Consider the following 25,468-nt stretch of genomic DNA (forward strand, 5'->3'; position numbering starts at 1 on the left):
ACAGTTGCTTCCCTAGGGCTGGGATAACAATAGATGTAGATACAGAACAGCAGCTTCCCTAGGGCTGGGATAACAATAGATGTAGATACAGAACAGTAGCTTCCCTAGGGCTGGGATAACAATAGATGTAGATACAGAACAGCAGCTTCCCTAGCTGGAATTATTGCCAGGGGTTAACAGTAGTTATCAGTCTTTAGTCAGGGTAATACTTACACAGTGACCAAGCTTAGAGCAGCATTAGGGGGAGAGAACAACACACATCAGATATATACAGGGACCAGTAGCTAGCTATTAGAGGGAACAACAACACACATCAGAGATATACAGGGACCAGTAGCTAGCTATTAGAGAGAACAACACACAGAGATATACAGGGACCAGTAGCTAGCTATTAGAGGGAACAACACACATCAGATATATACAGGGACCAGTAGCTAGCCATTAGAGAGAACAACAACACATAGAGACATACAGGGACCAGTAGCTAGCTATTAGAGAGAACAACAACACACGGAGATATACAGGGACCAGTAGCTAGCTATTAGAGGGAACAACAACACACAGAGATATACAGGGACCAGTAGCTAGCTATTAGAGAGAACAACAACACACATCAGAGATATACAGGGACCAGTAGCTAGCTATTAGAGGGAACAACAACACACATCAGAGATATACAGGGACCAGTAGCTAGCTATTAGAGGGAACAACACACATCAGATATATACAGGGACCAGTAGCTAGCCATTAGAGAGAACAACAACACATAGAGACATACAGGGACCAGTAGCTAGCTATTAGAGAGAACAACAACACACAGAGATATACAGGGACCAGTAGCTAGCTATTAGAGAGAACAACAATACATCAGATATATTCAGGGACCAGTAGCTAGCTATTAGAGAGAACAACAACACACATCAGAGATATACAGGGACCAGTAGCTAGCTATTAGAGGGAACAACAACACACAGAGATATACAGGGACCAGTAGCTAGCTATTAGAGAGAACAACAACACACAGAGATATACAGGGACCAGTAGCTAGCTATTAGAGAGAACAACAATACATCAGATATATTCAGGGACCAGTAGCTAGCTATTAGAGAGAACAACAACACATAGAGACATACAGGGACCAGTAGCTAGCTATTAGAGAGAACAACAACACATAGAGACATACAGGGACCAGTAGCTAGCCATTAGAGAGAACAACAACACATAGAGACATACAGGGACCAGTAGCTAGCCATTAGAGAGAACAACAACACATAGAGATATACAGGGACCAGTAGCTAGCCATTAGAGAGAACAACAACACATAGAGACATACAGGGACCAGTAGCTAGCCATTAGAGAGAACAACAACACATAGAGACATACAGGGACCAGTAGCTAGCCATTAGAGAGAACAACAACACATAGAGATATACAGGGACCAGTAGCTAGCCATTAGAGAGAACAACAACACATAGAGACATACAGGGACCAGTAGCTAGCCATTAGAGAGAACAACAACACATAGAGATATACAGGGACCAGTAGCTAGCTATTAGAGGGAACAACACACATCAGATATATACAGGGACCAGTAGCTAGCTATTAGAGAGAACAACAACACATAGAGACATACAGGGACCAGTAGCTAGCTATTAGAGAGAACAACAACACACAGAGATATACAGGGACCAGTAGCTAGCTATTAGAGGGAACAACAACACACAGAGATATACAGGGACCAGTAGCTAGCTATTAGAGAGAACAACAACACACATCAGAGATATACAGGGACCAGTAGCTAGCTATTAGAGGGAACAACAACACACAGAGATATACAGGGACCAGTAGCTAGCTATTAGAGAGAACAACAACACACAGAGATTTACAGGGACCAGTAGCTAGCTATTAGAGAGAACAACAATACATCAGATATATACAGGGACCAGTAGCTAGCTATTAGAGAGAACAACAACACACAGAGATATACAGGGACCAGTAGCTAGCTATTAGAGAGAACAACAACACACAGAGATATACAGGGACCAGTAGCTAGCTATTAGAGAGAACAACAACACACAGAGATATACAGGGACCAGTAGCTAGCTATTACATTTACATTTACATTTAAGTCATTTAGCAGACGCTCTTATCCAGAGCGACTTACAAATATTAGAGAGAACAACAACACACAGAGATATACAGGGACCAGTAGCTAGCTATTAGAGAGAACAACAACACATCAGATATATACAGGGACCAGTAGCTAGCTATTAGAGAGAACAACAACACACAGAGATATACAGGGACCAGTAGCTAGCTATTAGAGAGAACAACAACACATCAGAGATATACAGGGACCAGTAGCTAGCTATTAGAGAGAACAACAATACATCAGATATATACAGGGACCAGTAGCTAGCTATTAGAGAGAACAACAACACATCAGAGATATACAGGGACCAGTAGCTAGCTATTAGAGAGAACAACAACACATCAGAGATATACAGGGACCAGTAGCTAGCTATTAGAGAGAACAACAACACACATCAGAGATATACAGGGACTAGTAGCTAGCTATTAGAGAGAACAACAACACACAGAGATATACAGGGACCAGTAGCTAGCTATTAGAGAGAACAACAACACACATCAGAGATATACAGGGGCCAGTAGCTAGCTATTAGAGAGAACAACAACACATCAGAGATATACAGGGACCAGTAGCTAGCTATTAGAGAGAACAACAACACACATCAGAGACATACAGGGACCAGTAGCTAGCTATTAGAGAGAACAACAACACACAGAGACATACAGGGACCAGTAGCTAGCTATTAGAGAAAACAACACACATCAGAGATATACAGGGACCAGTAGCTAGCTATTAGAGAGAACAACAACACACATCAGAGATATACAGGGACCAGTAGCTAGCTATTAGAGAGAACAACAACACACATCAGAGATATACAGGGACCAGTAGCTAGCTATTAGAGAGAACAACAACACACAGAGATATACAGGGACCAGTAGCTAGCTATTAGAGAGAACAACAACACACATCAGAGATATACAGGGACCAGTAGCTAGCTATTAGAGAGAACAACAACACATCAGATATATACAGGGACCAGTAGCTAGCTATTAGAGAGAACAACACACATCAGATATATACAGGGACCAGTAGCTAGCTATTAGAGAGAACAACAACACATCAGAGATATACAGGGACCAGTAGCTAGCTATTAGAGAGAACAACAACACACAGAGACATACAGGGACCAGTAGCTAGCTATTAGAGAGAACAATCCTCTGGCTAGATCATCCGCATACAATTAGACAAGAGTATTTATCCCAAATGACACCCTATTTCCTATGTAGTGCACTACTTTTGACCAGGACCTATTGGGTTCTGGTCAAAAGTAGTACACTACATAGGCAATAGGGTGCCATTTGGGAATTAATCAATAACACATATAGTACTGTAGCACACAGTGAGACTGCTTCAAACCAATGGTTCATTATTATACCCACAAAGACTGAAAGGCAAGAGATAATGTAGTAGCTCAGCAGCGGTTTAAAATGTGAAATGATTTTGCTAACTGTGGTTCCTGCTGCAGTGGTATTCAATGAATCTGTGGAAAGACATCTTTAGTAGATTAGGGCATGGGGGTGAGAGAGAGAGAGAGAGAGAGAGAGAGAGAGAGAGAGAGAGAGAGAGAGAGAGAGAGAGAGAGAGAGAGAGAGAGAGAGAGAGAGAGAGAGAGAGAGAGAGAGAGAGAGAGAGAGAGAGAGAGAGAGAGAGAGAGAGAGAGAGAGAGAGAGAGAGAGAGAGAGAGAGAGAGAGAGAGAGAGAGAGTGTGTGTGAGTGTGTGTGTTTCTGTGCATGCGTGTGTGTGTGAGTGAGTGCGTGCCATAATTAGCCATTTCTATTCAATCTCCTTCCTGTTCCTCTCTTCTCTCTCTCTCTCTCTCGCTTTGCCAAGTGATCCATTATATAGAGTTGTAGTAGACTCATCAGGTATATTTGGAGAGGAGGAAGCTATAACAACAGACAGAGCTATGGGATGTTCACTCCAAAAACCTTCAAGGCCAAAGCTAGTGCACATTTTAGAGTTCTTAAACTGATGAAGAACATTCAGATAAACATCACATGTCTGGACCAGAACATTCAGATAAATGTCACATGTCTGGACCAGAACATTCAGATAAATGTCACATATCTGGACCAGAACATTCAGCTAAACGTCACATATCCGGACCAGAACAAGAGGTGGATTCTTGCTTTAGCCGATCTGCTAATGTTTTTAATGTTACATATTAGGACATAAAGAGGTCATTGACATATAGTACTATAGTGAAGAGGTCATTGACATACAGTACTATAGTGAAGAGGTCATTGACATACAGTACTATAGTGAAAAGGTCATTAATATATAGTACTATAGTGAAGAGGTCATTGACATACAGTACTATAGTGAAGAGGTCATTGACATATAGGACTATAGTGAAGAGGTCATTGACATATAGTACTATAGTGAAGAGGTCATTAATATATAGGACTATAGTGAAGAGGTCATTAATATATAGTACTATAGTGAAGAGGTCATTGGCATACAGTACTATAGTGAAGAGGTCATTAATATATAGGACTATAGTGAAGAGGTCATTAATATATAGTACTATAGTGAAGAGGTCATTAATATATAGTACTATAGTGAAGGGGTCATTAATATATATAGTGAAGAGGTCATTGACATACAGTACTATAGTGAAGAGGTATATATATAGTACTATAGTGAAGAGGTCATTGACATACAGAACTATAGTGAAGAGGTCATTGACATATAGGACTATAGTGAAGAGGTCATTGACATATAGGACTATAGTGAAGAGGTCATTGACATATAGTACTATAATGAAGAGGTCATTGACATACAGTACTATAGTGAAGAGGTCATTGACATATAGTACTATAATGAAGAGGTCATTGACATATAGGACTATAGTGAAGAGGTCATTAATATATATAGTGAAGAGGTCATTGACATATAGTACTATAGTGAAGAGGTCATTAATATATATAGTGAAGAGGTCATTGACATATAGTACTATAGTGAAGAGGTCATTAATATATATAGTGAAGAGGTCATTGACATATAGTACTATAGTGAAGAGGTCATTAATATATATAGTGAAGAGGTCATTGACATACAGTACTATAGTGAAGAGGTCATTGACATATAGTACTATAGTGAAGAGGTCATTGACATATAGGACTATAGTGAAGAGGTCATTGACATACAGTACTATAGTGAAGAGGTCATTGACATACAGTACTATAGTGAAGAGGTCATTGACATACAGTACTATAGTGAAGAGGTCATTCACATACAGTACTATAGTGAAGAGGTCATTGATGTATAGTACATTGATAAAGCAACTAAAACACTTTTCCTCTGTCGTTATCTCACGCTGACTAATAAAGTTGTCTTTCATATCTATTTCCACAACTGGAAAGCTAAATACATTGTTTTTACATGTCTTGCTAAAGGGCCTAAAAACAATCATTTTCGTTCTTTGACAAAACAGAGTCATTTTACAGATCTGTGAGAAGGGGAAGGGAATTCTCTCTCTCTGTTCTTACCTCACAGCAGCTGAGGTCTAACGACACTTCCTGTAGCCTCTCTGTGTTCTTACCTCACCGCAGCTGAGGTCTAACAACACTTCCTGTAGCCTCTCTGTGTTCTTACCTCACAGCAGCTGAGGTCTAACGACACTTCCTGTAGCCTCTGTGTTCTTACCTCACCGCAGCTGAGGTCTAACGACACTTCCTGTAGCCTCTCTGTGTTCTTACCTCACAGCAGCTGAGGTCTAACGACACTTCCTGTAGCCTCTCTGTGTTCTTACCTCACAGCAGCTGAGGTCTAACGACACTTCCTGTAGCCTCTCTGTGTTCTTACCTCACGGCAGCTGAGGTCTAACGTCACTTCCTGTAGCCTCTCTGTGTTCTTACCTCACAGCAGCTGAGGTCTAACGACACTTCCTTGATGTTGGGGTTACTGGCCAGACCGAGCAGAAGAGCTCTGCAAGGAAGACAACAATATTGTTTAATACATTTCAGGCAGACTCACTATTGGTTAGGTTTATAATAGAGACTAACAATGAAGAATACTATCTTATGGGATGACGAATCCAGTCTAGTTTATGGGATGAATAATATTCTTGTTTATGGGATGAAGAATCCAGTCTTGTTTATGGGATGAAGAATCCAGTCTAGTTTATGGGATGAAGAATCCAGTCTAGTTTATGGGATGAAGAATCCAGTCTAGTTTAAGGGATGAAGAATCCAGTCTAGTTTATGGGATGAAGAATCCAGTCTAGTTTATGGGATGAAGAATCCAGTCTAGTTTATGGGATGAAGAATCCAGTCTAGTTTATGGGATGAAGAATCCAGTCTAGTTTATGGGATGAAGAATCCAGTCTAGTTTATGGGATGAAGAATCCAGTCTAGTTTATGGGATGAAGAATCCAGTCTAGTTGATGGGATGAAGAATCCAGTCTAGTTGATGGGATGAAGAATCCAGTCTAGTTGATGGGATGAAGAATCCAGTCTAGTTTATGGGATGAAGAATCCAGTCTAGTTTATGGGATGAAGAATCCAGTCTAGTTTAAGGGATGAAGAATCCAGTCTAGTTTATGGGATGAAGAATCCAGTCTAGTTTATGGGATGAAGAATCCAGTCTAGTTTATGGGATGAAGAATAGTCTAGTTTATGGGATGAAGAATCCAGTCTAGTTTATGGGATGAAGAATAGTCTAGTTTATGGGATGAAGAATCCAGTCTAGTTTATGGGATGAAGAATCCAGTCTAGTTGATGGGATGAAGAATCCAGTCTAGTTGATGGGATGAAGAATCCAGTCTAGTTTATGGGATGAAGAATCCAGTCTAGTTTATGGGATGAAGAATAGTCTAGTTTATGGGATGAAGAATCCAGTCTAGTTTAAGGGATGAAGAATCCAGTCTAGTTTATGGGATGAAGAATCCAGTCTAGTTTATGGGATGAAGAATCCAGTCTAGTTTATGGGATGACGAATCCAGTCTAGTTTAAGGGATGAAAAATCCAGTCTAGTTTAAGGGATGAAGAATCCAGTCTAGTTTATGGGATGAAGACTCCAGTCTAGTTCATGGGATGAAGAATCCAGTCTAGTTTATGGGATGCTGAGAGAGTGAAATATACCCTGAGTGTACAAAACATTAGGAACACCTGCTCTTTCCCTGACACAGACTGACCAGGTGAATCCAGGGGAAAGTCACGTGTTAAATCCACTTCAGTCAGAGTAAACGAAGGGGATGAGACAGGACAGAGAAGGTTTTATAAGAGTTGAGATAACTGAGACATGGATTGTTTGTCACATGGGATGACGCTGGAGAGACGAAGCAGGTACGGGGACTTGCAACATTTAATAAATAACGGACATGGAACGAGACAGGAACAGCGTCAGCAAACAGGAAACACAAACAAAAGACAATCAAAGCAGAAGTGGGGACCAGAGCTGAGGAACTGATACATATAGGAGAGGTAATAACAGGTGATGAGTGAGTCACATATAGGAGAGGTAATAACAGGTGATGAGTGAGTCACATATAGGAGAGGTAATAACAGGTGATGAGTGAGTCACATATAGGAGAGGTAATAACAGGTGATGAGTGAGTCACATATAGGAGAGGTAATAACAGGTGATGAGTGAGTCACATATAGGAGAGGTAATAACAGGTGATGAGTGAGTCACATATAGGAGAGGTAATAACAGGTGATGAGTGAGTCACATATAGGAGAGGTAATAACAGGTGATGAGTGAGTCACATATAGGAGAGGTAATAACAGGTGATGAGTGAGTCACATATAGGAGAGGTAATAACAGGTGATGAGTGAGTCACATATAGGAGAGGTAATAACAGGTGATGAGTGAGTCACATATAGGAGAGGTAATAACAGGTGATGAGTGAGTCACATATAGGAGAGGTAATAACAGGTGATGAGTGAGTCACATATAGGAGAGGTAATAACAGGTGATGAGTGAGTCACATATAGGAGAGGTAATAACAGGTGATGAGTGAGTCACATATAGGAGAGGTAATAACAGGTGATGAGTGAGTCACATATAGGAGAGGTAATAACAGGTGATGAGTGAGTCACATATAGGGGAGGTAATAACAGGTGATGAGTGAGTCACATATAGGAGAGGTAATAACAGGTGATGAGTGAGTCACATATAGGAGAGGTAATAACAGGTGATGAGTGATGAGTGAGTCACATATAGGAGAGGTAATAACAGGTGATGAGTGAGACCAGCTGAGTCCAATATCGCTGATGGGCGTGATGAGGGAAGGCAGGTGTGCGTAATGGATGATAGGAGTGCGTGATGCAGGGCAGCCTGGCGCCCTGGGGGGGGGGGCATTGTTTATGTATCCAGAGGGTGAATGGGCAGGACAAGAGCTTAAAGTGCCTTTGAACAGGGAGCGGTCATAGGTGCCAGAAGCGTCAAGAACTGCTGGGTTTTTCACGCTCAACAGTTTCCCGTGTGTATCCAGAATGGTCCACCACCCAAAGGACATCCCAGCCAACTGGACACAGCTGTGGGAAGCATTAGAACCCAAATGGGCCAGCATCCCTGTGGAACGCTTTTGACACCTTGTAGTCCATGCCTGACGAATTGAGGCTGTTCTGAGGGCAAAAGGGGGTGCAAATCAATATTAGGAAGGTGTTCTCTATTGTAGCTCTATTTCCTATTAGGAAAAATATATATATTGGAGGGGAGCGTAAGAGAGAGAAGAGACACAGAGAGAGAAAGAAGGAGATGAGAGAGAGGGAAAGTGAGAAGGAGGGACAGAAGAGATTGAGACAGAGGGGGGGAGAGAAGAACAGAGATTGAGACAGAGGGGGGAGAGAAGAACAGAGATTGAGACAGAGGGGGGAGAGAAGAACAGAGATTGAGACAGAGGGGGGAGAGAAGAACAGAGATTGAGACAGAGGGAGGAGAGAAAGACTGAGACACAGAGACAGAGGAGAGAAAGACAGAGAGAGGAGAGAAAGACAGAGAGAGAGGAGAGAAAGACAGAGAGGGGAGAGAAAGACAGAGAGGAGAGAAAGACAAAGACAGACAGAGACAGAGAAAGACAGACAGACAGAGACAGAGAAAGACAAAGACAGACAGAGAAAGACAAAGACAGACAGAGAAAGACAGAGACATGGTTAGTCTGCTCACTTCAAGGCCTCTGGAGGGAGTTTGGTTCCTGAAAGGTTGATGCAGCTGAGGGCCACGGCGCTGCTGAAGAAGTGCTTGAAGGATGGAGGCACATCTTTGCCTTTCCTGGAGACAAACAGAAGAGAGGATAGTAAGCCCAGGCAAGAGACAATACCTGAGAGGCCATAGTATAGTAGCCTTGTGAACCACAGTGGAACGCTGCTCTCCATTTCCTTTCACTTGCAGTGAAACAGAATGTGACCAATCAGGATGTGTTGAACGAGGCCAATAGTGGAGTATACAGGGAATACTGTCACAGCTAGGAGATGTTAGGCGAGAAGCCCAGTAGCCCTGGTATGGCTACATTATTATGGTGTATAGAAACCCAGTAGCCCTGATATGGCTACATTATTATGGTGTATATAAACCCAGTAGCCCTGATATGGCTACATTATTATGGTGTATATAAACCCAGTAGCCCTGATATGGCTACATTATTATGGTGTATATAAACCCAGTAGCCCTGATATGGCTACATTATTATGGTGTATATAAACCCAGTAGCCCTGATATGGCTACATTATTATGGTGTATATAAACCCAGTAACCCTGATATGGCTACATTATTATGGTGTATATAAACCCAGTAGCCCTGATATGGCTACATTATTATGGTGTATATAAACCCAGTAGCCCTGATATGGCTACATTATTATGGTGTATATAAACCCAGTAGCCCTGATATGGCTACATTATTATGGTGTATATAAACCCAGTAGCCCTGATATGGCTACATTATTATGGTGTATATAAACCCAGTAGCCCTGATATGGCTACATTATTATGGTGTATATAAACCCAGTAACCCTGATATGGCTACATTATTATGGTGTATAGAAACCCAGTAACCCTGATATGGTGTATATAAACCCAGTAGCCCTGATATGGCTACATTATTATGGTGTATATAAACCCAGTAGCCCTGATATGGCTACATTATTATGGTGTATAGAAACCCAGTAACCCTGATATGGCTACATTATTATGGTGTATATAAACCCAGTAGCCCTGATATGGCTACATTATTATGGTGTATAGAAACCCAGTAACCCTGATATGGCTACATTATTATGGTGTATATAAACCCAGTAGCCCTGATATGGCTACATTATTATGGTGTATAGAAACCCAGTAACCCTGATATGGCTACATTATTATGGTGTATATAAACCCAGTAGCCCTGGTATGGCTACATTATTATGGTGTATATAAACCCAGTAACCCTGATATGGCTACATTATTATGGTGTATATAAACCCAGTAGCCCTGATATGGCTACATTATTATGGTGTATATAAACCCAGTAGCCCTGATATGGCTACATTATTATGGTGTATATAAACCCAGTAGCCCTGATATGGCTACATTATTATGGTGTATATAAACCCAGTAGCCCTGATATGGCTACATTATTATGGTGTATATAAACCCAGTAACCCTGATATGGCTACATTATTATGGTGTATATAAACCCAGTAGCCCTGATATGGCTACATTATTATGGTGTATATAAACCCAGTAGCCCTGATATGGCTACATTATTATGGTGTATATAAACCCAGTAGCCCTGATATGGCTACATTATTATGGTGTATATAAACCCAGTAGCCCTGATATGGCTACATTATTATGGTGTATATAAACCCAGTAGCCCTGATATGGCTACATTATTATGGTGTATATAAACCCAGTAACCCTGATATGGCTACATTATTATGGTGTATATAAACCCAGTAGCCCTGATATGGCTACATTATTATGGTGTATATAAACCCAGTAGCCCTGATATGGCCACAGTCTTCATTATTATGGTGTATAGGAATCCTTTTTATAAAACACAGCAGCTCGTCCTCCGCTCCCACACCCTCCCTTATAGCCTATCTCTGTCCCCAGAGAGACTGTGATAGGTTAGCTCTGTCCCCAGAGAGACTGTGATAGGCTAGCTCTGTCCCCAGAGAGACTGTGAAAGGCTAGCTCTGTCCACAGAGAGACACTGTGATGGGGTAATGATGTGGAGAGAGACACTGTGATGGGGTAATGATGTGAAGAGAGACACTGTGATGGGGTAATGATGTGAAGAGAGACACTGTGATGGGATAATGATGTGAGAGACTGTGATGGGGTAATGATGTGAGACACTGTGATGGGATAATGATGTGAGAGACTGTGATGGGGTAATGATGTGAGGAGAGACACTGTGATGGGGTAATGATGTGAGGAGAGACACTGTGACGGGGTAATGATATGAGGAGAGACACTGTGATGGGGTAATGATGTGAAGAGGGACACTGTGATGGGGTAATGATGTGAGAGACTATGATGGGGTAATGATGTGAAGAGAGACACTGTGATGGGGTAATGATGTGAAGAGAGACACTGTGATGGGGTAATGATGTGAGACACTGTGATGGGGTAATGATGTGAGGAGAGACACTGTGACAGGGTAATGATATGAGGAGAGACACTGTGATGGGGTAATGATGTGAAGAGAGACACTGTGATGGGGTAATGATGTGAGGAGAGACACTGTGACGGGGTAATGATATGAGGAGAGACACTGTGATGGGGTAATGATGTGAAGAGAGACACTGTGATGGGGTAATGATGTGAGACACTGTGATGGGGTAATGATGTGAGGAGAGACACTGTGACGGGGTAATGATATGAGGAGAGACACTGTGATGGGGTAATGATGTGAAGAGGGACACTGTGATGGGGTAATGATGTGAGAGACTATGACGGGGTAATGATGTGAAGAGAGACACTGTGATGGGGTAATGATGTGGAGAGAGACACTGTGATGGGGTAATGATGTGAAGAGAGACACTGTGATGGGGTAATGATGTGAGACACTGTGATGGGGTAATGATGTGAGGAGAGACACTGTGATGGGGTAATGATGTGAGGAGAGACACTGAGATGGGGTAATGATGTGAGGAGAGACACTGTGATGGGGTAATGATGTGAGAGACTGTGATGGGGTAATGATGTGAAGAGAGACACTGTGATGGGGTAATGATGTGAAGAGAGACACTGTGATGGGGTAATGATGTGAGGAGAGACACTGTGATGGGGTAATGATGTGAGGAGATATATATATATATATATATATATATATATATATATATATATATTCAGGTTAATTCAAGGAACTGACTGGCTAAGCAACCATGCAAAATGTTCAATCTGTTCCCCTGTCTGTGAGAGCAGAGCGGTGGGCCTTTCAGTTTAGGGGGCTGTGAAGTGGATAGAAATCTCAGTGTCAAGTTCCAAGGGTGTGAAAAGAGCTCTGTCCCAGGATCAGCTTGTGAAAGTATGAGAGACAGAGAGAGGTGAAAAGAGCTCTGTCCCAGGATCAGCTTGTGAATGTATGAGAGACAGAGAGAGGTGAAAAGAGCTCTGTCCCAGGATCAGCTTGTGAATGTATGAGAGACAGAGAGAGGTGAAAAGAGCTCTGTCCCAGGATCAGCTTGTGAATGTATGAGAGACAGAGAGAGGTGAAAACTGCAGCAGAGGGAGAAACAGGATTGGCAGATTGTTGATGTGTGTGAGACAGAGAGAGAGGTGAGAACTGTAGGGGAGGGAGAAACCGGATTGGCAGATTGTTGATGTGTGTGAGACAGAGAGAGAGAGAGAGAGAGAGAGAGAGAGAGAGAGAGAGAGAGAGAGAGAGAGAGAGTTGAAAACTGCAGGGGAGGCAGAAACAGGATTGGCAGATTGTTGGTGTGTGTACACACCCTAGGCCTGGGTGAGTGACAGAGGAGGGAGGGGGAGGGGGAGAGAGGGAGGAATAATTGATTTATATATTTTTAAACTCTTATTTTACCAGTTAATTTGACTGAGAACCCATTTACAGCAACGACCTGGGGAATAGTTACAGAGGAGAGGAGATGAATGAGCCAATTGTAAACTGGGGATGATTAGGTGTCCATGATGGTATGAAGGCCAGATTGGGAATTTAGCCAGGACACCGGGGTTAACACCCCTACTCTTACAATAAGTGCCATGGGATCTTTAGTGACCACAGAGAGTCAGGACACCTGTTTAACGTCCCATCCGAAAGACAGCACCCTACACAGGGCAATGTCCCCAATCACTGCCCTGGGGTGATGGGATATATGTTTATTTTTTTAGACCAGAGGAAAGAGTGCCTCCTACTGACCCTCCAACACCACTTCCAGCAGCATCTGGTCTCCCATCCAGGGACTGACCAGGACCAACCCTGCTTAGCTTCAGAAGCAAGCCAGCAGTGGTATGCAGCAGGGTGGTATGCTGCCGGGTGGTATGCTGCCGGGTGGTATGCTGCAGGGTGGTATGCTGCAGGGTGGTATGCTGCTGGCATGGGATAGAGGGAGGAGAGGGATGGATAGCTGTTTTGCTAAGGCATTAAAAACTGTTACCCCATAACGCCTGCATTCAGATCATTCTCTTCCTGCTACACAAATCAGGAAGTTGAACCAATCCTTATTGGATGATGTAAGGTTCCTTGATAACAGTCATCGCTGTTAGGGACACCTCTGATTGGCTGATCAGGGTTGTAACCACTCCTGGTTACCTGTAAAACCCTGCCTTTGACTCACATGATGAGGGTAAAGTGCAGGTCAGAGGGTAAATTGTTATAGTGTTCTATATTGTTATGGTGTTCCATATTGTTATAGTGTTCTATATTGTTATAGTGTTCTATATTGTTATAGTGTTCCATATTGTTATAGTGTTCCATATTGTTATAGTGTTCCATATTGTTATAGTGTTCTATATTGTTATAGTGTTCCATATTGTTATAGTGTTCCATATTGTTATAGTGTTCCATATTGTTATAGTGTTCCATATTGTTATAGTGTTCCATATTGTTATAGTGTTCTATATTGTTATAGTGTTCTATATTGTTATAGTGTTCCATATTGTTATAGTGTTCTATATTGTTACAGTGTTCTATATTGTTACAGTGTTCTATATTGTTACAGTGTTCCATATTGTTATAGTGTTCCATATTGTTATAGTGTTCCATATTGTTATAGTGTTCTATATTGTTATAGTGTTCTATATTGATATAGTGTTGCATGTTGTTATAGTGTTCCATATTGTTATAGTGTTCTATATTGTTATAGTGTTCCATATTGTTATAGTGTTCCATATTGTTATAGTGTTCTATATTGATATAGTGTTGCATGTTGTTATAGTGTTCCATATTGTTATAGTGTTCCATATTGACATAGTGTTCTATATTGTTATAGTGTTCTATATTGTTATAGTGTTCTATATTGTTATAGTGTTCTATATTGTTATAGTGTTCCATATTGTTATAGTGTTCTATATTGATATAGTGTTCCATATTGTTATAGTGTTCCATATTGTTATAGTGTTCTATATTGATATAGTGTTCTATATTGTTATAGTGTTCCATATTGTTATAGTGTTCCATATTGTTATAGTGTTCTATATTGTTATAGTGTTCCATATTGTTATAGTGTTCCATATTGATATAGTGTTCCATATTGTTATAGTGTTCCATATTGTTATAGTGTTCCATATTGATATAGTGTTCTATATTGTTATAGTGTTCTATATTGTTATAGTGTTCTATATTGTTATAGTGTTCCATATTGTTATAGTGTTCTATATTGATATAGTGTTCCATATTGTTATAGTGTTCTATATTGTTATAGTGTTCTATATTGTTATAGTGTTCCATATTGTTATAGTGTTCCATATTGTTATAGTGTTCTATATTGTTATAGTGTTCTATATTGTTATAGTGTTCTATATTGTTATAGTGTTGCATGTTGTTATAGTGTTCCATATTGTTATAGTGTTCTATATTGTTATAGTGTTCTATATTGTTATAGTGTTCTATATTGTTATAGTGTTCCATATTGTTATAGTGTTGCATGTTGTTATAGTGTTCCATATTGTTATAGTGTTCCATATTGTTATAGTGTTCCATATTGTTATAGTGTTTCTAACTATGAAGTTGTTCATGTTCTTAGCTTTATCCTTTGAAAATAGACACAAAAATATTCTGGGGATGAGCATGTGCATCTTCAATATGTACCCATTGTTCCTCTTTAGTACATTTAACTATATGTCCCAAGTGAAAGCCCTGGGTGGAGAGTTGATACGATTCCAAGTCTGAAAGGTTAAAACCTCAGATTTAGGAAGATGGAAAATGTTCCTTTTTTACAAGTTTTATTGGTATACTTTTGAAAAGAATGTCCTCGGTGGGCTAATTGACATTACCCAGAATAAGTATAAAAACATTGCCATTCTGAAGAGGTTTATTCTTCCTGTTAGAATTATGGGAAGATTGTTCGATTTAATTAGGTCTGCTTTCATATTGGTCTGCTTTCAATTATTAAGCATCCTAAGTGTTTGATATTTTTTGTAGTCTACTTAAAAGATTGATGTTTTTTCCACGTAAATTTTATATTCTAAGATTTTAGAGTATTCTGAAAATATTTAGGGCAGGGAAGGGGGGGGCAATAACTTTTCAATATTGATCAGGTATATCAGGAGATTGTATATACTAATTATACTAATGTTTACCAATACGGTTCAATTGCCAGTGCAAACAGGAGGGGGGAGAGAGGACATCCTTGTCTTGTGCCCCATTCTAAAGCAATTTCATCATTTTTACAAAATGCATTATTTCATCTGGAAAGTTGAAAGCTTACAAAGTTTTGAAGCGAATAGCCAATTCAAGATGGTCAAAAGACTTTTCGGTATTAACATTGAATAAATCTATATCTTTTTGCATATTGTATTATACTGAAACATGTTCTTGTATTTGTTTGTAAGTGTCTATTTAAAAAAAAAGTTAGATTGATATGTATCTAGTCTGGTAAAACGTTTCCCATTCTATTGCTTTATCACTTTTAAGAATCAATTATTTATATTAATCTAATTATCCAGGGTGGTGGTAGTTATTCTTACAAGAGTGTGCTGCATTGGGAACATTTAAAGTTAGAAGTAAAATTATTTGTTTCTAATGCAATTCACTTTCAAATGTGAAATATTTATGTGATAAACCATCACACCACCTCCTCCATGCTTCACTGTGGGAACCACACATGCGGAGATCACAGCAGTTCGAACCAAAAATCTCAAATTTGGAATCATTAGACCAAAGTACAGATTTCCACCGGTCTAATCTCTATTACTCGTGTTTCTCGGCCCAAGCAAGTCTCTTCATATTATTTTTGGTTACTACATGATTCCATATGTGTTATTTCATAGTTTTGAATTCTTCACTATTATTCTACAATGTAGAAAATAGTTTTAAAGATAAAGAAAAACCCTTGAATAAGTAGGTGTGTCCAAACGTTTGACTGGTGCTGTATGTCTAGATTGAACTTTAGATAGACCTCTGGTATGGGTGTGGTATGGGTGTGGTATGGGTGTGGTATGGATGTGGTATGGTTGTGGTATGGGTGTGGTATGGGTGTGGTATGGGTGTGGTATGGATGCGGTATGGATGCGTTATGGATGTGGTATGGTTGTGGTATGCTGTCATGTTATTGTTGTTGTTTCTACAGTAATTGCCTCTCTGGGAATTGAATTGATATTAAAACAGAAAATTAAATCATATACTTTTTTTTATTTTTAAATTTGACCTTTATTTAACCAGGTAGGCTAGTTGAGAAAAGCTCTCATCAGACAGCTTCTCTAATTAACAGCTATCAATCCTCCTGAGTTCGGACACATTGATAAATGACAACCACCCACAGACTAGCTAAATATTAATATATTCATATTTAAATACATTACAATCTGACTACAGCTGCAAAGCCACAAAATGGGGTCTTTGGTGGCAGCCATATAAGAACTAACACTTTGTGACCAACTGGGCCATGTGGGGAGATACCCTACTCTACTGCTGGTTGTTATATTATGGGATGTCGTGGGTCTCACCTATGTGCAAATACACTCTTGGACATGTTGAGGACAGAGAGGTTCTGGACGGAGCCCCTCAGGAGAGCAGAACACACCTGGAATACAGAGGAATTGGTTAGAACAGATATTAGCATTAGCTATTAGCATTAACAGACCTATAATAGAGAGGAGTGGATTAGCACAGATACCAGCTTTAGCCACTAGCATTATCCATTAGCATTAACACAGCTATAATACAGAGGACTGGATTAGCACAGATACCAGCTTTATCCACTAGCATTATCCATTAGCATTAACACACCTATAATACAGAGGAGTGGATTAGCACAGATACCAGCTTTAGCCACTAGCATTAGCCATTAGCATTAACACACCTATAATACAGAGGAGTGGATTAGCACAGATACCAGCTTTAGCCACTAGCATTAGCCATTAGCATTAACACACCTATAATACAGAGGAGTGGATTAGCACAGATACCAGCTTTAGCCACTAGCATTATCCATTAGCATTAAGACACCTATAATACAGAGGAGTGGATTAGCACAGATACCAGCTTTAGCCACTAGCATTAGCCATTAGCATTAACACACCTATAATACAGAGGAGTGGATTAGCACAGATACCAGCTTTAGCCACTAGCATTATCCATTAGCATTAACACACCTATAATACAGAGGAGTGGATTAGCACAGATACCAGCTTTAGCCACTAGCATTAGCCATTAGCATTAACACACCTATAATACAGAGGAGTGGATTAGCACAGATACCAGCTTTAGCCTTTACATTTACATTTACATTTAAGTCATTTATTAACCATTAGCCATTAACACACAGAGGGACTTGGATGAAATGACTGAATGACATGTATGTGTACATTTATTTTACAATGCTCACGCACGCAAAGCGGCCAGTTTGGTCAACATCTTAGTCTATCCTGTTTGATTCAACACCATCTGGCCATGGACATGGTGGTTCATGGGAGTGGTTACAATGTATCACTGATCAAACGTTCTGGTAAGGTCCATGGACATGGTGGTTCATGGGAGTGGTTACAATGTATCACTGATCAAACGTTCTCGTAAGGCCCATGGACATGGTGGTTCATGGGAGTGGTTACAATGTATCACTGATCAAACGTTCTGGTAAGGTCCATGGACATGGTGGTTCATGGGAGTGGTTACAATGTATCACTGATCAAACGTTCTGGTAAGGCTTTGGAGCAAACCAGTTAAAAAAACATTTAAACAAAGTTGGGATCCTTAATGTTCAGAAAAATCCATAACCAAATGTTTTATCTCCCCTCCCCCACATAATTAAAATCAGTGCTGTTATTACAAAACATAATTTTCCATGTTATAGTCTAACTACAATTATATGGCTATAAAACCAGAGGAAGAGGCGAACTTTAGGTTATGTTAGGGTAACTTTAGGTAACTTTAAGGTGACTTTAGGTAACTTTAGGTAACTTTCGGGTAACTTTAGGTAACTTTAGGTAACGTTAGGGTAACTTTAGGTAACTTTAGGGTGACTTTAGGGTGACTTAAGGTGACTTTAAGGTGACTTTAGGGTAACTTTAGGTAACGTTAGGTGACTTTAGGGTAACTAAGTTACTTTAGGTTAACTTTAGGGTAACTTTAGGGTTAATTTAGGTAACTTTAAGGTAACTTTAGGGTAACTTTAGGTTACTTTAGGTAACTTTAGGGTAACTTTAGGGTTACTTTAGGTAACTTTAGGTAACTTTAGGGTTACTTTAGGGTAACTTTAGGGTAACTTTAGGGTAACTTTAGGTTACTTTAGGTTACTTTAGGTAACTTTAGGGTTACTTTAGGGTAACTTTAGGTAACTTTAGGTTAGTTTAGGTAACTTTAGGGTAACTTTAGGGTGACTTTAGGGTTACTTTAGGTTACTTTAGGGTTACTTTAGGGTTACTTTAGGGTTACTTTAAGGTAACTTTAGGGTAACTTTAGGTAACTTTAGGGTAACTTTAGGGTAACTTTAGGTTACTTTAAGGTAACTTTAAGGTAACTTTAAGGTAACTTTAAGGTAACTTTAGGGTAACTTTAGGGTAACTTTAAGGTAACTTTAGGGTAACTTTGGGCAACTTTAGGGTAACTTTAGGGTGACTTTAGGGTGACTTTAGGGTAACTTTAGGTGACTTTAGGGTGACTTTAGGGTGACTTTAGGGTTACTTTAGGGTTACTTTAGGGTTACTTTAGGTTAATTTAGGGTTACTTTAGGGTTACTTTAGGGTTACTTTAGGTTACTTTAGGTTACTTTAGGGTTACTTTAGGGTTACTTTAGGGTTACTTCAGGGTTACTCTAGGTTACTTTAGGTTACTTTAGGTTACTTTAGGGTTACTTCAGGGTTACTTTAGGTAACTTTAGGGTAACTTTAGGTTACTTTAGGTTACTTTAGGGTTACTTTAGGGTTACTCTAGGTTACTTTAGGTTACTTTAGGGTAACTTTAGGTAACTTTAGGTGACACATTTACATTTTACTTAGTGAGACACAGATGACCAGATAAATGCACATTGTTCTGCCTGCCCCTCCTCTCTCTCCCTCCCTCTGAGTGGTTGGTGGTGTATTTGTCTCCTCATATGAAACTACAGTAGGCTGTATCGATGAGTCTATTCAGATATCCTGGTACGTCGCTCCTCGGAAACACCTTGGTTACGGCCTGTTTGTTTTGTCTTTTAGGGTAGGCAACACTACGGCTATTTAAACGCCGACACGAAACCTTCTCTGGAGACATGAACGGCCTTTCACTTGTCTGTAAAGTCATGCCGCTTCTGAAGCGGGATTAAGATCCATCACTAGGCGACAGGAACACACACACACACGCAGGAAATGCACACCAGACTATGGTCTCACTTACCAGGTCCAGAGAACAGTCTGTGTTGGACAAGTCCAGAGTCGTCAGGCTGTTGGGTTGGCCCAGGAAATGGTAGAAATGCTGGTAGAAAAATTGAGGAAAAAAAAGTTTTAGCAACAAGACAGTCTGTCTGGATAAATGATGGTCTGATGCTGTCTAAAGGTAACAGGTAATACTGCCTGGATAAACAATGGCCTGATGCTGTCTAAAGGTAACAGGTGATACTGTCTGGATAAACAATGGCCTGATGATGTCTAAAGGTAACAGGTAATACTGTCTGGATAAATTATGGTCTGATGCTGTCTATAGGTAACAGGTAATACTGTCTGGATAAATTATGGTCTGATGCTGTCTATAGGTAACAGGTAATACTATCTGGATAAATGATGGCCTGATGCTGTCTATAGGTAACAGGTAATACTGTCTGGATGGATAAATGATGGTCTGATGCTGTCTATAGGTAACAGGTAATACTGTCTGGATAAATTATGGCCTGCTGCTGTCTATAGGTAACAGGTAATACTGTCTGGATAAATTATGGTCTGATGCTGTCTATAGGTAACAGGTAATACTGTCTGGATAAATGATGGCCTGATGCTGTCTATAGGTAACAGGTAATACTGTCTGGATAAATTATGGTCTGATGCTGTCTATAGGTAACAGGTAATACTGTCTGGATAAATTATGGTCTGATGCTGTCTATAGGTAACAGGTAATACTGTCTGGATAAATTATGGTCTGATGCTGTCTAAAGGTAACAGGTAATACTGTCTGGATAAATTATGGTCTGATGCTGTCTATAGGTAACAGGTAATACTGTCTGGATAAATTATGATCTGATGCTGTCTATAGGTAACAGGTAATACTGTCTGGATAAATGATGGCCTGATGCTGTCTATAGGTAACAGGTGATACTGTCTGGATAAATGATGGCCTGATGCTGTCTATAGGTAACAGGTAATACTGTCTGGATAAACAATGGCCTGCTGCTGTCTAAAGGTAACAGGTAATACTGTCTGGATGGATGAATGATGGTCTGATGCTGTCTATAGGTAACAGGTAATACTGTCTGGATAAACAATGACCTGATGCTGTCTAAAGGTAACAGGTAATACTGCTTCCTGTCAACATATAGTGATTCCTCTGAAGGCCATAGTATCTCTTGTCAGGGGTTGTCATGGGTGACCCTTCAAGATTGTAATCAACAGCTATACTGAGAGCACTGATGTCATCAGATGTGTGTGTGTGTGGTGTGTGTATAGGCCTGCGTTCCCATGGGAACCCCTGAACAAAGCTCCATCAGGCCTGACGGTCTCAGAAAGTGAAGGCTTCTAATCCATCACCCTTTAAGCCAATCAGAAGGACTTGTCCTCTGACATCAACCTTCCCATCAGTCTCTAGTAGCTCACAGTGTGTCAAGATCTACAAGGTGATCCCACAGAGTCAGATGACTGATTTAAACCCAGCTGACTACAGCCTCGCCACGGAGACACAGGCATCAACACTGAGCTGGGTAGAGAGACTAGTGAACACAATCGATGTGGTATGATTGATGCTAGATGTCAGTGTGATTCGGACTATGGTTGTGTTGTGCGTCTCCCTGGCTCGGAGGAGGGGGAGACGACGCAATAGGACTCGGTGTGTGAAGACTAGACGACCGGGTACTGCTGGATCTCTCCCATCTTCAGTTAAGTCTTGTTTCGATATCTGTGCAAATGAACAAAACGTCCTTTTCTCCTCTCAACTCTACCCATTATGACTCAGTTATTAAGGAAGTGACCAAGACAGATGTGACCATGTCGCCACCTACCGGGATGTCGTCTGCCCGCAGTATGTTCCCTGAGAGGTCCAGGTGACTGAGGGTGCTGGGGATGGACTGGTTGGCACTCAGTGACTGGGCAAGGCTGTTCACCCCTGGGACAACACACAGAGGGGTAGAGGGTGGTTAGAGACAGAGAGATAATGTACAGTAATACAGGCCTGGGTACAGAGAACAGGGTAGAGGATGGTTAGAGACAGAGAGGTAATGTACAGTAATACAGGCCTGGGTACAGAGAACAGGGTAGAGGATGGTTAGAGACAGAGAGGTAATGTACAGTAATACAGGCCTGGGTACAGAGAACAGGGTAGAGGATGGTTAGAGACAGAGAGGTAATGTACAGTAATACAGGCCTGGGTACAGAGAACAGGCTAGAGGATGGTTAGAGACAGAGAGATAATGTACAGTAATACAGGCCTGGGTACAGAGGGGTAGAGGATGGTTAGAGACAGAGAGATAATGTACAGTAATACAGGCCTGGGTACAGAGAACAGGGTAGAGGATGGTTAGAGACAGAGAGGTAATGTACAGTAATACAGGCCTGTTCCCCCCTGGGTACAGAGAACAGGGTAGAGGATGGTTAGAGACAGAGAGATAATGTACAGTAATACAGGCCTGTTCCCCCCTGGGTACAGAGAACAGGGTAGAGGATGGTTAGAGACAGAGAGATAATGTACAGTAATACAGGCCTGTTCCCCCCTGGGTACAGAGAACAGGGTAGAGGATGGTTAGAGACAGAGAGGTAATGTACAGTAATACAGGCCTGGGTACAGAGAACAGGGTAAAGGCTGGTTAGAGACAGAGAGATAATGTACAGTAATACAGGCCTGGGTACAGAGAACAGGGTAGAGGATGGTTAGAGACAGAGAGGTAATGTACAGTAATACAGGCCTGGGTACAGAGAACAGGCTAGAGGATGTTTAGAGACAGAGAGATAATGTACAGTAATACAGGCCTGGGTACAGAGAACAGGGTAGAGGATGGTTAGAGACAGAGAGGTAATGTACAGTAATACAGGCCTGTTCCCCCCTGGGTACAGAGAACAGGGTAGAGGATGGTTAGAGACAGAGAGATAATGTACAGTAATACAGGCCTGGGTACAGAGAACAGGGTAGACGGTGCTCTAATGTAACACAGTGGTGAACTTTCGCCTTTAATAAAATGAATGCATAGAAAGCAAAAGGTTTACAGGTAAAATGTTACGTTTATGTTCCTGTGGAAGGTCTAGCGGGTAACACCACCAGGTATCACCACCAGGTATCACCACCAGGTAACACCACCAGGTATCACCACCAGGTATCACCACCAGGTATCACCACCAGGTAACACCACCAGGTAACACCACCAGGTAACACCACCAGGTATCACCACCAGGTAACACCACCAGGTATCACCACCAGGTAAGACCACCAGGTATCACCAGGTAACACCACCAGGATACCAGGTAACACCACCAGGTAACAGCACCAGGTAACACCACCAGGTATCAGCACCAGGTAACACCACCAGGTATCACCACCAGGTATCACCACCAGGTAACACCACCAGGTATCACCACCAGGTATCACCACCAGGTATCACCACCAGGTAACACCACCAGGTAACACCACCAGGTATCACCACCAGGTATCACCACCAGGTAACACCACCAGGTATCACCACCAGGTAACACCACCAGGTATCACCACCAGGTAAGACCACCAGGTATCACCAGGTAACACCACCAGGATACCAGGTAACACCACCAGGTAACAGCACCAGGTAACACCACCAGGTATCAGCACCAGGTAACACCACCAGGTAACACCACCAGGTAACACCACCAGGATACCAGGTAACACTACCAGGATACCAGGTAACACCACCAGGATACCAGGTAACACCACCAGGTATCAGCACCAGGTAACACCACCAGGATACCAGGTAACACCACCAGGTATCATCACCAGGTAACACCACCAGGTATCAGCACCAGGTAACACCACCAGGTAACACCACCAGGTATCAGCACCAGGTAACACCACCAGGTAACACCACCAGGTATCACCACCAGGTAACAGCACCAGGTATCACCACCAGGTAACAGCACCAGGTAACACCACCAGGTAACACCACCAGGTATCACCACCAGGTATCACCACCAGGTAACACCACCAGGTAACACCACCAGGTATCACCACCAGGTAACACCACCAGGTAACACTACCATGTAACACTACCAGGTAACACTACCAGGTAACACCAACAGGTATCACCAACAGGTATCACCACCAGGTATCACTACCAGGTAACACCACCAGGTAACACCACCAGGTAACACCACCAGGTATCACCACCAGGTAACACCACCAGGTATCACCACCAGGTATCACCACCAGGTAACACCACCAGGTATCACCACCAGGTATCACCACCAGGTAACACCACCAGGTATCACCACCAGGTAACACCACCAGGTATCACCACCAGGTAACACCACCAGGTATCACCACCAGGTATCACCACCAGGTAACACCACCAGGTATCACTACCAGGTATCACCACCAGGTAACACCACCAGGTATCACCACCAGGTAACACCACCAGGTATCACCACCAGGTAACACCACCAGGTATCACCACCAGGTAACACCACCAGGTATCACCACTAGGTAACACCACCAGGTATCACCACTAGGTAACACCACCAGGTATCACCACCAGGTATCACCACCAGGTATCACCACCAGGTAACACAACCAGGTATCACCAGGTATCACTACCAGGTATCACCACCAGGTAACACCACCAGGTATCACCACCAGGTAACACCACCAGGTATCACCACCAGGTAACACCACCAGGTATCACCACCAGGTAACACCACCAGGTATCACCACTAGGTAACACCACCAGGTATCACCACTAGGTAACACCACCAGGTATCACCACCAGGTATCACCACCAGGTAACACAACCAGGTATCACCAGGTATCACCACCAGGTATCACCACCAGGTAACACTACCAAGTAACACTACCAGGTAACACCACCAGGTAACACCACCAGGTATCACCAGGTAACACCACCAGGTATCACCACCAGGTAACACTACCAAGTAACACTACCAGGTAACACCACCAGGTATCACCAACAGGTATCACCACCAGGTAACACCACCAGGTAACACCACCAGGTAACACCACCAGGTAACCCAGTGAAGACAACAGAAAGGTCAGCACATGGCCTGATTCTCAACCAGTCATATCTCACAGTGAAGACAACAGGAAGGTCACCTGATTCTCAACCAGTCATATCTCACAGTGAAGACAACAGGAAGGTCAGCACATGGCCTGATTCTCAACCAGTCATATCTCATAGTGAAGACAACAGGAAGGTCACCTGATTTTCAGCCAGTCATATCTCACAGTGAAGACAACAGGAAGGTCAGCACATGGCCTGATTCTCAACCAGTCATATCTCACAGTGAAGAGCCACATATACTGTAGGGCATGAGCATTGCCAGGGTTATTAGTGGCACAATGTCAGCATCAAACACAGATCTACCTGGTATTAGAGGGTTAGACAGCCTGT

The 25,468-nt window shown here is 41.7% G+C and overlaps 1 pseudogene; it reads right to left on the reverse strand.

The window, feature by feature from the left end:
- The window catches only part of LOC124020239, a 93,315-nt pseudogene extending 71,321 nt beyond the window's left edge, over positions 1-21,994 (reverse strand).
- Positions 21,995-25,468: the final 3,474 nt, after the last annotated feature.

The sequence above is a fragment of the Oncorhynchus gorbuscha genome, unplaced genomic scaffold (genome assembly GCF_021184085.1).
Source record: "Oncorhynchus gorbuscha isolate QuinsamMale2020 ecotype Even-year unplaced genomic scaffold, OgorEven_v1.0 Un_scaffold_778, whole genome shotgun sequence".
NCBI lineage: Eukaryota > Metazoa > Chordata > Actinopteri > Salmoniformes > Salmonidae > Oncorhynchus > Oncorhynchus gorbuscha.